We start from the raw sequence: 15299 nt of genomic DNA on the forward strand, positions 1-15299 counted from the left end.
TTATAAAAATTGGGAACAGAACTTAAAGTTTAGGAAGAAAAACCAAGAATCTGCAGCCAAGAAACAAAACGTGAAAATTTCTGCGTGAGTACTTACGAAGAATAGTACAGGGTCTCAGTGTACATTCCTCTGTTGGATACAATCGGCAAAAATTTAAAGACGCGTTTTTCTAGAAAAATTTGGAAATATTGGATATATTTCAATTGTGTTTGCTGCTTCCAGAAAAAGATGTGCTTTGATAACCAATAAAATGGAAAATCTTATTAACTGCTTGAAAGATAAATTCAAAGTCCTATTGGATAATGACAATATCGTGAGACGTTTGAAGCTAAAAAATTTGATCACTGACAGTGCCATTGGGAGCAGAAGCAAAAGTCAAAAAAACATCAAGTTAGCGACTACTGCATCAGAAACGTTCAAGAACTGGGATGTAAACCTAAACCCCATAATTTATACTTTTTTTCACATATTCTGCAGTCTTCCTGTGATAAATGCGAGCTCTGAACGCTCTTTTTCGACACTTCGCCGCAAGATAACGTAGCTGGGGACGATCATATTTAAGATAAGTAGACTGATTGGCCTGGCGTAAATGCACATGCAGAAGTTCTCGTAAGATTTTTCTTGTTGCAGTATTATACATTGCAATAAAGTATGTCACCCGCACGTCTACGATTTATAATGTGTTTTTTCAATTTAGTAGGATTTGATATTAGAAGGTCTATTTGAAAATTTTCCAACATGATATTAAACTGTACAAAGACTACTATATTTAATATAATAATCTTCATGTTTCAAGTAAAGCAATATAGGGCTTAAACCACACCTACTTTTCATTTAACACAACTCTAATTCCCATCCGATTCTTTTATTTTTCAGTCTACAAATCAAGCACCAATGAATATATCGAGAAAAAGCTTTTCACGAATAGTGGCTTTGCGATGGGTAACATGGATTTTGAAATTTAAAAACTGCGTTTTTTAAATACTATAATCTGTCTAGAATAATCTGGAAAGTTCCAGGGCAATCGCAATGAAAGTGTATTAAATAGAACTTTTGGGTGAGCGGCCAATCAGGCTAGATCGGTCCGTACTTCAATCTTTGATCGTGATTTTCTCGGAACCTCGTTTTCAAAGTCGTTGTTTACGACGTCTTAAAAACTGTCCCAGCGATCCTATTGTTCTTCTATATAGGATGATCTAGGGATTGATTAAATGATTTTTTTTTTCGATTACAAAAAATTTTTTAAGACAATTTTTGATAAAAAATTAGACCTATAATCAAACTGTTTTGTTTGCAACTTTGCAAAAAATATACATTTACATGTTTTATTAGGGTGCACCAGGTTTCCGGGTAGAGTGGGAGGAGGCTTAACTCATTTAAACACCACGTAACGTCTTAATGAAACTTAGAGGACATCTTTTTCTGTTTCTAATAGATCATAAGGCTAAATATAGATAAAATCGGTTCAAGACTACCCCTGTTTCCAATATACGTAATACATAACCCAAGTTGCAAGAGTATGAAATGTTCGGTTATACCCAAACTGAGCTCTTCCTTACTTGTTTATATGTTTTTATTTTACCCAAAGAAATACTAAAGCAGTCCAACCTCTTATCTTTCAATGAGCTATTACATTTTGAAGAGTTTTGCGACTTTAAAAAATAAATAAGTTCCGCGCTCAAATATTTTTCTCTTGAATGCAATCCACAGCGCAAATCATCTCCTTTAGTGCTGAGTGCTTCCGCTTTTCCCAGCCATTACAATCATACGTGAATCTCTATGATGCAATTACCTCATATCTATCCATTCAAGTTTAATAATCCGCTTCAATGATGACCTACTAAATATTTCCAATTTAATCCGCCTATAACGGTGCTGTTTGTATGTGTATGGCTGAGTGTGTGTGTGTGTGGATGTACGGTAGTTTGGCGAAAACTGTTTGAATGATGAAAAGTGGATGAGAAATGAGCGCACGTTCCTCAAATTGAATTGCCCATTTGTGTGGAGCACACGTACTTGCCAACAACAACAACTACACACTGACACACAAACACATACACACATGCCGAAGCAAACAAACATAAACGTGACTTTGCGAGTATCCAATTCTTACCTTAGCTACTTCATACACACCTGTCGGCATACATACATACATGTATGAACATAACACCGCTTGGCACTATAAAGAATGCACTGGTTTGGCATTCTCGGCGTGAAACAGCTTCGAAAGTTCGAGCGACTGCTTGCCTGACTATGAGGCCATTCAGGCAAAGCACACTTGTGCGCACACTTACAGCCATACATACACACACCTTTGTATACATACTTAAGTAAGTGCCAGCCATGCTGCAGATTTGTGTGTCTATGTGTGTGTGCTGAGCCGTTGAACGTGAATTGCACTGCTCTGTTACAAGCCATGCCATTTCAACTGTGCTTTGATGAACAAACTCACACACACACACACTCATCCGTACAAAGCACACATTCAAATATGCTCTGATAACACGATATGACTATTGTATGTATGCATGTATGCGTCTCTTTGGTGCGCTTTAGCGTTGCAATTTCAAAAATCTACAACAACAACCGAACGGAGCAACTCAGCGAATTGGAAACCTTCGATACACCGATATCCTGCTGTGTGTCGTAATCGATTTCTTTCAAGGACGCCTCTTGACAGTGCCTCACTCGGCCGGCAGCAGCTGCTCAGCATGGTCTGGCGTGGCGTGGCATGTCGTGACGTGACGTTGCAAATATGCTGCATGCACGGCTCGGCTGCCGTGCTTTGCTCTGCTCGACTAGGATTGGTGATTGGTTTAGTTTGCGTTTTGTTGCCAGCTTCGTAAGCAGTTCATCAATGCAGCTGCAACTGGAGACACACTCGTACACATACACACGTTGAGGCAAGGCAGCGCCAGCCTTTGACTGCCTACGTGTTGCTTACGAACTCATCGACAGGAAAGCGCATGGGAAATCTCAAACTGTATTTGCTACAAGGTTGCCAACTTTCAAGTTTTGTCGGGTGCAACAGCGCACCGTGTGACCTTTCGATGCTCTGCACGGCGTGGACAGTTGAAAATTAAAAGTTTGGTAGTTTTGAAATTGCGTGAAGCATTAGTACCGCTGTGCGCTGAAAGAAGAGTTTGGAAATCAAGGTGGCGTTTGTGTGACTTTAAGGTCTCTGAAATATTTAGTTAGAAAAGTTGGCATAACTTTAAATTGACCTTACGCTGAGAACAAGTTTACAGGTAATTAAACTGTGATGCTTTCGTGGTTAAACTTTCGACGGGTACAAAATTGCAGCATATTCATACATACTTTGTGACAAAAAAGCACCGGAGAAATGGTAATTAAATTAAATAATTCAAAAAAAGTAGGACTGTGCTCACTTACTATGTAAAATATGAGTGCGATTTGTCAACCGGTTGGTTTAGAGTAGCTGCTTAAGTCGGTATATCTTAGTAGTCCGTTGGGATTTTTATAATTGATATAATATAATAAGAATTTGTCTCAAATTTTGTATTTCTATCCAAATTTCGTCTGCAGAATTGTTTAGAATATTGGTAAGGGCTTACGGTGATTCAAAAACACTAGCCTACGAGTTGTACAAAGTCTTCAAAGGTGGTCGGGAGATCGTTGAAGACATGCATTGAACCGATAAAAATATCAAAACACGTGAAAATCGTGCGTTAAGTGTTAGAGAGATGACAAGAGAGCTCGAAATCTCTCGCGAGTCCATTCGGTTAATTTTGTTGAATAAACTGTTCTTGCTCGACCCGATAAAGTTGAATTTTTTCAAAAGGGGTACCGTAAACAGATCTCTTTTGCATGCTTGATTCTAAAAATTCCGTTCCCACATTCATGAAGAGCATTATAACTGCCGATGGGAACAAGTCAACAAATATCGGAATCCGTCGACAGCAAATGGAATTATTGAAAAACAATTTATGGATTTTATATGACGACTTAAAGCCGGAAATGCAACGAATACCACCGATCATCCACCGTATTCACCAGATTTAGCTCAGTGATTTTTTCTTGTTCGCCAAGTTGAGGCAAAGTTGTGGCGTCTGTATGTTGGGATGCGCATGGTCATTTGACCATTATTATAATTGACTACTTGCCAAAGGAAAGATCATCAACAGCGACTAGAAGATAGTGCTATTGAACCGTTTGAAGGAAGAAATCGTCGAAAAACGACAATGCAGCGTGTCACAAATCGGTGAAAATGGTGGCAAAAATTCATGAACTGGGTTTCGAGTTGCTTCCGCATCCACCGTTTTCTTCAGATCTTTCCCTCGCGAATATTTTCTGCTATGGGAAGAAAATTTCGTCGAATGAAGAGGTAATCGGTGAAACTGAGGCTTATTTTGAAGCAAAGTGGAACTCATACTACAAAAATGGTACCAAAAAGTTTGAGTGTCACTGTAATCATTGGGATACAGAAGTTACTGGCAGAAGTTGAGGTTGTAGTTAGGTAGGGATAGGCTAAATTTGTCTATTTCCAACCACATTGGCTTAGTTTAAGTATTAGCTAATGGGCTTCCCTTTATGTTTACATACTACTTCTTAATAAGATTTTGTAGGAGATGGTAACATAAAACTTTCTTTGAAAAGCTTTCGACTTTTCAAAATATTTCCCACTTTGTTATTTTGTAGTAATTGTTGATCTTTAGTTTTTTCGAGAAGAAAACGCAGAGTTTACTAAATGAAATTTGAGAAGTCAAGGTATGTTTTTAACGTTTCTTTAATCACTACATACTTGTAGAGCAATTTGCAAGGCCGGTTGTTGTATGGTACTTCATTTTGTAGGAAGGCTTAAAAACATTTTTTTTATTCAGGAAACATCTGCCAGATGTAGGGATGCTCCTGTGATTTGACTTTCGAAATGACTAGAGGCTATTTTGTGTATCTTTCTTTCAAGAAGCTCCGTAGGTTGCTAAATAGTTAGTTATATGGCAATATCAAGTAACAGTAATGGCTGATACTTTAACTGACATCTCCAACCCCACAAGAAATCGTAGAATTCAATAGAATTACAGCCAAAAGCCTCCGCATTTTTTATTTATTTTTTCTTAAACATGACACTTTGCTCATCCAAAGCCTATCACATCCAGCATGCCGCAGGTGTTGCCACACTATGCCCCATCTCGCTGGTAAATAGCAAATCTCTCAAGTGTGAGTCTGTGTGGCAAGTAGTTGACATAGCTAACACTGCCGCCACAAGAAAGATGCAATAGAGCATTTCATACACCTTCTACAACAACAAGTAACAAAAAATCAAAAAACCAACAACAACAAATCCATGTACTTACAGAGTAGGAAAGAAAAAAAGTAGACAGCAAATCAACTTGGAAAAAATGAGATTGAAATAGAATGAGGCCGTGAGAAATTCGATGCGGAAGAACAGCGCAGAATTGCACCAAAGCGGAAGCTGAAGAATGAATGTGGATAAGATGACGATACAGTAGACAAGCGACTCGACTACCGTCGTAACGACGCTCGGCGACGAAGGTGTCAAACTTATCCAATAAATGTAATGAAGTTAAACAGCAGCGGTGAGCAGACAGAGCGGCGCTGAGCCGGTGAACAAGTGACGGAGGCGGTGCGGCTGCCAGCATTGATGGGCGAGGTAGCAGGCGGCTGAGTACAAGGAGCCGGCTGAGGCGCACACTTGCAGGCAGTGTAGCTGTTGACAGTGCCAACACGCCTCTTGTTGACATTGTGCTGGCATTACGGATGTGGTTGTTGTACATGTTTTTGTTGTTGCTGTTTCAGTGCTGTTGTTGATGTTTACTTGACTTGATGGCGAATGATGCGTTGACAAACGTGGAGGTGCCGCTCCGTTACGGCTGTAACACAGAGACGCGTTGTTGTCACACACTGTTGCTGTTGTTGTTGTGTGCAAATATGTAAGAATTTCGATTCTTCTTATATCCTGAACAGGGTATATTCAGTTTGCTATAAAGTAAAACACAGAAGGAAACGTCGTATACGCAATGAAGTATGTCATATGTAAAGGCTCATGATCCTTGTCGATTTTGTGTTCAACAGAAATGCGAAATAGTCCCTCAGTTTCTGAGATATCGTTCTGAAATTTTTCATGCCGTCCTCTCTTTTCAAGAACCTGCTCATTTGTCGGAATTACTGATATTGGACGACTATAGCATATAGCTGTCATACAAACTGAACGATCGGAATCAAGTGCTTGTATGGAAAACCTTTTTATTTGACGAGATATCTTCATGAAATTTAGCACAGATTATTGCTTAAGATAATGGTGCAGTCTCCGAAGAAATTGTTTAGATCGAGTCACTATAGCATATAGCTGTCATACAAACTGACCGACTCAAATCAAGTCCATGTAAATCTTTTGTATTTGTGAAGGGTATTATAGTTTGGATACAACAAAACATAATGTCTTTTCTTGTTTTTATTTGTGAAGGGTATCACAGAGTCGGTGCAACGGAAGTTAACGGTTTTTCTTGTTTTTTCCAACACATGGTTCAAGCTGAAGTAAAAGACCTTGTATATTTGCAAACGCGCTTCACACATCCCCACACATACATACAAACATATGTGTATATGTACTTAAGTGAGCATATATTTACTTAGCAAGTACATATGCTTGTACATTTGGATAAGTTGCAAATTGAAAGAAACGAGCATGCGACTTTAAAGTGTCTTCAGTAGTTGATTTTGCATTATGCATGCAACACAAATACAATGAGAATTTTTAAGACACATCATCAGCACAACAACACCTATGCCAAACTGCTCTTGCTGTTGTTGTTGCTTTGTTAGTGTATACAGCTGTATTTTCGAGGATTTTGCGTTGCTTTGCTCTGCACTTGTGCTATAACTTTTCGCAGCGCCGAAAATCTGAGGAGTGTGCGAAAAAGTCCTGTGATAAGCGCAAAAAGTTCGCTGGTTGAGTCTTGAATTTTAAGTAGTAGAAATTGACACAGAAATGACAACAAACACACTACAAGTGTGCATAATGTATGCATTAAAAATCAGATTTGACGCTCAGCTTCACAACGGTGAAGAGGCTATGTGTCATGGCGGCGCTGCAGCAGCGACGAATTATGAATTCTTTAATTTCGCAACTTTTGTAAGACTTTACCTTCTGCACTTTTGTTTATTTATACATAGTGAGAGTGTATTTGACTTAAGCATACAAGTGTGTGCTTAAGTAGGTACACTGAAGTTTTTCTGAGCCGATTTATGTGACAGCGCCACTGAGGCACGTGTCCTTGTAATAAATCTGCAGAAATATTTTGATATTTCTTTTAAAAGTTATATGGGAACTAAGTATGATAAATACGTGTGCGTGACCTACTTGCGTACTTAAATGGGGAAGCAATACGAAAATAATAGAATGTGAGTGTATCAGTGATGCTACCTGAAGCATGCTTGTTCTTTGAGAAACAATAACTTTTCTATTAAAAAACAATATATAAGATTTTCTATACCGAAAATTAAGTCCTCTAACAACAAAATATTCCTACTTAAATTTCTTATACATCTGTAAAAATGGTATATTTAATGAACTTGTGATACACCTTAAGTTCTCTTAGAACTGAACTCAACTATGCACAGGACAACACACCATAGTAAACTAAGGCCAATATATTGTTAGAGCGAGGAAATAGCCACGCTGAGAAAGTATATCCCTCAGCCAGACGTCGCCTACAGCGTAACCAGAGCAGCGTTAACGAAATTGAGCTCAGGGAAGCGTTAAAAAGACGCAGAAATCTGCTGAAGCCAGCTATTACCCGCTGCAAAGAAACAGTTTCGAAAAATTCTGTCAAGAAGCAAACATAGGCCCCTGGGGAACTGCGTAACAAATTTGTATTTCAAAGTTTAAGGATAAGTCCCAGCAGCCTTTTAGCGCATCCTTCATGTGACAGTAGTCGGGTCATTATTTCCCTCACACTATCTTATCTCAAACGCTAAGCCACGAAACGAAGATGTTGAACCACATTTGTTGGTCACTGAGGATGAAATATTGACCAAACCTAAAAAAAATTAAAACCAACAAAGCATTTGGAATAGATGGCATAACCAAGAGAAACCTAAAGGAAGCCATGACTATAGAACCCAGTTTGCTTCTGAAAATGTACAACGCGTGTATAATAGAAGAAATTTTTCTCGACTTGTGAAAGATGTTTTGCTCCAAGTCCTGAATCGAAGCGAGATTGTCCGCATAGACTTTAGACTTTACATAGGTATTTCTAGAGGAAAAAGTCTAATGGTAATCATGACAGCTTGACACGACTCAGGCGTGATCTGTCAAAAAAAGGCTATTGAAAAGAGTACCTCTACTCAGGTCACCTGTTAGTAGTATTGGGAAGTAAATTAACTGTGGACTCTCGATAGCAAAATTCAATTGTTCTAGTGTGCAGCGAAAGGAATTTAGCCTAATACCTTGGAATATAAAAAATAATTAGGTGATTCAATTAAGCATAAGAAGTATGTTAATGGCTAACTTTGTAATATCTGAAGCTTCTTGGTGGTCAAAACTGAATGCTCTTAAAATGGTGGTTACCAACTCCAGAAAGCTGAAAATTATATATTATGGTAGGCTTTAATGTTCATATTTTGTTACCAAAGCAGATTTAACACAACTACTAGTTCATGACTACGCACACAAGTATACAAATACATATATATATGTAGTACATGTGTTATTGCGGCACGAGCAATTATCGCCGCTGTGTTTAATTTCAATCTGGGGACACATTTTCGCCCATATGAAGAAATAAAAATAAATAAAAAATTCACCCAATTCCATGGCAGAAGGCAATTTGTCGTGGCGTATTGCAAACTGCTACCATAACAACAACAACAATAACAGCAGCAATAAGAACAACAAGTGATTGCCAATTTCGTGCAGAGAAAAAATATTTGCAAGGCTTGATCATTTATTTCGTAATATGATGGCCACACCGAATATTTATTTACCACTCGAACGCACACATGTATACATACATATAAACATACATACGTACATATGTACAACATATATTTGTTGTATTTTGCTGGTGTGTTCATTTGTTTGCTTATGTTGTCAATATTTTTGCTAAAATTGAGCGCATTGCCATTTGACTTCTGCGCCATTTATAGGTGTTCTTGTTGTTGTTGCCGTTGCCCACACCATTGTTGTTGCCTTAATGTTTGTTCAGGTCCGAAAGGGTCGAGAATTGGATTTTATATGACAAGTGTGGCGATTGTGCTGCGCATGCTGCATGTACTCGCATATTGTTATTGTTATATTTGCAGTTGTTGTTGTTGCGTTGGCGCTGTTGCTGCAACATCCATAACACGACTGATTTATATTTATTAACAGCAATTTCGCACTATGACAATCGACATATTCGGGATCAATTTGGTCAGTTGGTGCTTGTTCTCGTCCATGCTGTTGTTGTTCTTGTTGTTGCCTTTGCTTTTGTTTTCGGGGCGCTGCTGTGGCACCATAGAGCAAAGCAGTTTCGCTTACACATGTAGCGACATATGTACGCGTGTTCTTTGCTGACCATTGCTGCTGTTGTTGTTGCTGTTGTTATGATGTTCTGCGCTGTGTTGTATATCATGTTGATTGTTGTTGGCCGTAAATTTGCGCTGCGACAGCAACAACAACGGCAAATAGTGACAGCATTAGCCAATAAAGTAATAAAGCGAGTTAAGTGTGTATGCAGTGTGGTACACACACACACACACGCGCACACATTCGGCTGGTTTTGTATTTGTGGCCAGAGAGCTTGCGCATGTGTGTGCGTGCTTCTGTGCCACAGTGTGCTCGGTCGTAGAGCCACACTAACAACAATAACCTCGACAATAACATGACACTGACAGTTTATTTATCGCCGGACGAAAGCGAAAAATGTTGAAATTGTTTTAATTTTGGCCAATAATGTCGATATCAGTGTCAGTGTGGTGAAACATAGAGTCGACATGTGGGGCAATGAATTGGCCGTGTAGCAAACTGGGCAAAGATACAAAACGATACAAAAATAGCAAGTCATGCCAATGCCACGAACCGCAGCTGCCAGTAATCAGCAAAAATTTTCCACGCAGTTGGGGTGCGGGTGGACACTACTCAGTGCTCGCCTGGGAAATGGCAATATGACACAGACATTAATACAAATAAACAACAATAACAACACTCAAGGGCAGTTACTTCATTGTGCTTAAGCGCAAGTGGCAAGTAATGGATGTGTGCTTAAGTATTTAGGAGAAGGGATGAGGAAAAGAAATGACTTCGCAACTACAAGCTCACCAATGGCGGCAACCCGTAGTCGCCAACACAACTGCCAGCCGACTTAACAAGCAAGCAAGTCGCACTTAAGAAAATAAATACTAACTTTAAGCGGAAATTACCTCTGCAGACTAGTTTAGGTCGTTGTTTCGGGGTTCTTCAACTAGTGCCCGTTATGTTTTGTACTGTGAGGCGAAGTAAACATCTGGGTTTGACTTTTGTTTAAACAAAAAATTGGGTCTTATCGGGCCAAATGGGAAAAACGAATTTTATTGAGTTCTGTTGTAGAGAAAGCTATGATTATACGGAAAGAAATATGTGTATTTCTAAGAATCTAAGGATCTTTTAGAAACAGCATTGTAAAACAAAGGTTGAGCAATCGCATACAAATCAATATTTGGCAAAAGACAGTTTCCTTCAATAATTTGTAGAGTCTCTAGATTAGTCCTTAGGTCGATCTGACCTACATTTTATGTCCGATAGCGGCTTTGTAAAGTTCAACCAATCTCTCGTCATCGCAACCAATCATTTAAATTTGGCTTTGGTATCAGCGGATCCGGATTGCTTAGTAGTACTTCCAGCGCCACGTTTGTCAGCGCAGCTTGCAGCCGCTTTTGGGCTCTGCGAGTTTTTGCTACGGGACCTTCTCATGCAGAGCACGATTAGGAATGCGCTTCCGGATCGCACCAGTAAAAGATTTAGTGGGTGCCTGGCATTTCCTATTCGGCTTTTCTGCTGACGACTTAACCTCTTCAGCTGGCCTTTGTCTCTTGGCTGTCACTGTTGGGGAATCAAGCATAGAGTAATCGCGTAACCAATGGACACCTGGAGCTCGACGCTTTTTCTCGTAGCTAGTTTTCCAAGGACCATTGATCTTTAATATAGGCCATTAAGTGGCAGATTAAATATAGGCTATTACATGACAGAGATTTTGGCATTTCTTTTTCCACACTTCTGTGCAGCCATACTCTGACTACCGGGTTTAGTTTTGGCGGAAACTGCGGTCTCGACTTATACTTGTGTTGCTGCTTTTCTGGAGGTAGGCTAAGCTTCAGCTGTAGGGTTAGTGCCAGCCAATGTACTTAGACGAAACTTCTGTCTTTGTGTCAGCTCCCTTCGAGCTCGTTATGAACGCTGCCATCTTCTAGATACTACTAGCTCACTTCGGTTTTTTCCAGGTGATGCGGGCTTCTTTTGTTATTCCTTCCTTATTTTTTGTTACATTGGTGCATATTTTGGAAGTGCGGGTATATGGGACAGTAAGTCCGTAGGAGCATAGTTCCCTCTACGTCTTGTTATACTATATACAGTATATGCCACATTCGTATCCTCCGTTCAAGACTACGTTACAGGCTGCTCCTCGTTAGCGATCGCACGACATCTTGATCCAGCCCCTTTTTAAATCCCCAACCACAGCAAGACTTCTTAGTTGAATGTTGCGCTACTGAGAAGCAACGAACGATTCACTAAGAAGTCATATCTGACGAGTAGTTTTGCAGACAAGTGTCAAATACACTTATCTTGTGATAATTTGCTTCAAAATATTTTAAAGCGCTTTTCTGGAAATGCTGTTTCCAGGGTCGTCGAGGAAACTTTCTTCGAACTTGCTAGATTGAGATTCGAAGCAGAAAAATCTTTCCCATTGTCAGACTTCTTTTCTCGGTGGAGATTGTTTACTGGATCAAGAGCTTCCAAAGTTTTTAAAAAATAATCGCCGACTATTAGAGTATATTAAATTTCGATTTTCAAAAAAATTTTTTTTGGCTTGCAAGAGAATATAAATCTTGAGCTCAGATAATGCTTATTGTGCTTTCAAACTTCTGTTAAGAATTGTCTATGACTTAGAGAAACATTGAACCTCCAAACAAGCAATTTCTCCTTAACTCATCTGAACTTAATATGTTTTTACCGTCTAATGAGTTGTGACCTTAATTTTTCCGGTACATAAAAATAATTAAGATTAAAATCGAAGTTTGTGGTCGCAAGCTCCTTAACGAACAAAGCACACTCTCCTGAATTGAAGACAGTGTGCTAATTAGTGAATTCTGTAAAACATAACCTAAAATTCTAACCCAACTACAACAATTTTTACCATCACCCACACATATAAGATTATTTGGCGCAAGCAATGCATGCGAATGACGTATACTATATAAGTACACGATACTAGTACGATACATATATACTTGCTTATGTGCCCATGTGGACCTTAGAAGGCTGTCAGGCTCGTTGCGCTGCTTTGTGCTCAGTACTAAGCGAGTCGCAGCAGCAGCTGACACATGTAATAATTCAATTGTGCGAACGACTATTAAATAAGATTGATGACAAGCATGAAGTACTCAATGGGCGCGCTGCCTTACAACTGGCTGCCGCTGCCGCAATGCCTGGCGCGCATGTTTAGTATGGGATAACGGTGCAGCTATTCGATAATATTGTGTAAAGCATGTGTGTGCTCGGCGCTGTTAAAAGTACTCAAACTTGCAGTTGTGTGCCCCAAATGTACCGTTTTCTTGTGCTAATGTGTATGAGTGTGTGCTGTTCCCATCATTCTTCACTGGCAGTCACTGTGTCGCCTGGCGTTTTCATAGACTTGCTAACTGCTACTTTCGATTTCTCATGTGGGTGTATATATATGTATGCGCGTGGTTGTTTGTGTGTGTTCATTTGTGTTTGTGTATTTACGAAGAAGTATTTATGTCAATTGCCGTCTTTAAGACTACCAGAAAGCAAGTGGCTGCTGGAGCTTTGCTTCGTTTTAGTAGTATAGTTATATGTATGTGTGAGAACTAGTGTATTAGGGTGGTTTGTATGCTTGTTCTGACAAATATTTACTTAAAAAAAACACATATCTTTATTTATATATTGAATAGGGTAATATATTTAAATACATATAAATTTCGCCGCTGAGCAAATTAAAAAAAAAATTTTTTGAAAATGATTTTTTTTTATTTAATAATATTCAAAATTTAATTCATTAATATTTATTTACATTTTGGCAATTTTAATTTACTTTTTCAAAGTTTGTTTAATTTTTTCCATAAATTAACATATAAAAACTGCTCCGAGCAAAACGACCCGGCCTAACTCCGGCAAATCGTTTATATTTGGCAGCCTTCATCTTGCGTTTGTCTTAAATGTCAAATAAATTTTATGTCAAATGAAAAATGATTTGACATTTGGCGATTAATACAATGTTTTTACAAAAACAAGCACAAAAACAACAACAACAAACATACTCACAACACTGCATCTGCCGTCGTTGTGCTCACTCGTGCGTTGGTGTATTTAATGTCGTGTCGCCATGGCGTATACGTGCCCAGTAGACGCTAGCCAAACAGTCACCAATACCAACGCACAAATAATCACCAAAACAGTCCGCTAAGTCGCCGCCAAGCGTGTAGCGGCGTGCGTACAAGTTTTAATGTCGCAATGGCTGGGTGTGAAAAGCAATTAGCAGGTTGTTAAGCGCTGAAATAGGTTTTAATTTACATTTACATTATCTGCCTGTCACCGGAGATTTCTACAAATTATGACGCACTTTGCGATAGTTAGACAGGCCATAATTATTTACATTGCCCGCAGATGAGGGAGAGTGAGACGTGTCTCGTGGCATAGATTATTTTTTAATGAATGCAAGCTGTGTGTGTGTGTGTGTGTGCGTGTTTGTGTGTGCTGAGGCACATAAGTCTTTAAAAGCTTTTAATTTGGCTGACTTTGTAAGGAATGAAGACTGTTTGAGTCGCGACTGAATGTTTTGAAGATTTGCTGTAAATTAAGTAAATGTATGGCAAGCATAGCAACAAACTGAATCACGCGCAAAGTGAGGCTGCTGCGAAGTGGCGTTCGTTAGTTAAAAATTAATGAACCTAGTGTCTGGAATATGATCAAACTGAGAAAGTAATAATTTTTAAGGCACCTATTACTATCATTTTTGGGTACAAAATATTTATTTGTTTGAGTTTGAAAAGGTTTATAATTGCTGTTATCAACTGTAAGGGTAAGATTCTAAAAAATATTTCTAAATACATTTTTCGTTCCTTATATCCGGAATAGAAAAGTATTGAAAAAGAACGAAGTGTGAAGTTGTCCATCGTACTCATCTTTAGGTGATTTTAAATGAAATGATATTGGAATTCGAAAAACCTTGAAGAGTGTAAACATTATTGAGGTTGGAAATACGATAGCAAGATATTTGATAATGAAATTTGACGGAAACGTAATTTCAAATTAGATTAGAGATAGAGACTTCAATGGACTGTTGGTGTGTGCCATACGAAGATTTTTGAGTTTCGAAAAAAAGTTACAGTGGGCCAGAGCGGAGCGATCACTCTTAATTGGTGTTTGGCAAAAACCTCAGTCTCACTTGCGAAATTAATACGTATATTAAAATGTGACAGTGAATTTGTGCCTTTTGGTACGGGATGACCTCTTTCATAACCAAAACATTGGCCAAAACACGAACTAAAATATTAACCAAAACGCTAACCAAAATAGTTACCAAAACATTAACCAAAGTATTAATCAAAATGTCTTGCGTTGATACATAAGAGATTCCAAGATTCTCAGCTATTCCTCTGATGTCAACACGAAAACTTTTTAGATTTGTTACTTTAATTTCTTCGATGATATGGTTATTAAGATAAACGGATGAACGACGCCTTGGAGGCATATTTTCGATGACTTCACAATCTTCACTGAGTGCTTTCTGAAACTCAGTCCAAATCGAGTCAAATTGAGACTGCTGGTATTTTAGAGAAATCAATTTAAAATTTTTACAGCATATCTTAAGAAGTGGCATTTTGCCTTATTTAAATTTTTAAAATTTTTTCGTCTTTTTTTTTAATTTTTGTTCCAGTCATTATATATTTTTTATAGGGAAAACATGCCATTTGAAAAGCCGTATTTTAATTATTTAAATTTTCTTAAATTGCAGGTGACGTGTCATGGGTCTGTTCTGAATTGCTGGGTGAGTTGTGTATTTATCTAGATTATGAAAAATAAAATTGAAGGACAAAAAATTTTAAGCATCCATATTTAT

At 38.4% G+C, this 15299-nt stretch overlaps 1 protein-coding gene across 2 annotated transcripts in view; it reads left to right on the forward strand.

Moving 5' to 3' along the window:
• LOC105225748 (uncharacterized) overlaps positions 1-15299 on the forward strand; it is a 357778-nt gene that overhangs the window by 44380 nt on the left and 298099 nt on the right. For both annotated transcript variants that reach the window (XM_049449564.1, XM_049449565.1), the window contains exon 2: positions 15195-15227. The gene's annotated coding sequence lies outside the window, so the exon portion shown is untranslated. The remainder of the gene's footprint in view (positions 1-15194; positions 15228-15299) is intronic.

This window comes from Bactrocera dorsalis, chromosome 2 (genome assembly GCF_023373825.1).
Source record: "Bactrocera dorsalis isolate Fly_Bdor chromosome 2, ASM2337382v1, whole genome shotgun sequence".
In the NCBI taxonomy this organism is placed as follows: Eukaryota; Metazoa; Arthropoda; class Insecta; order Diptera; family Tephritidae; genus Bactrocera; species Bactrocera dorsalis.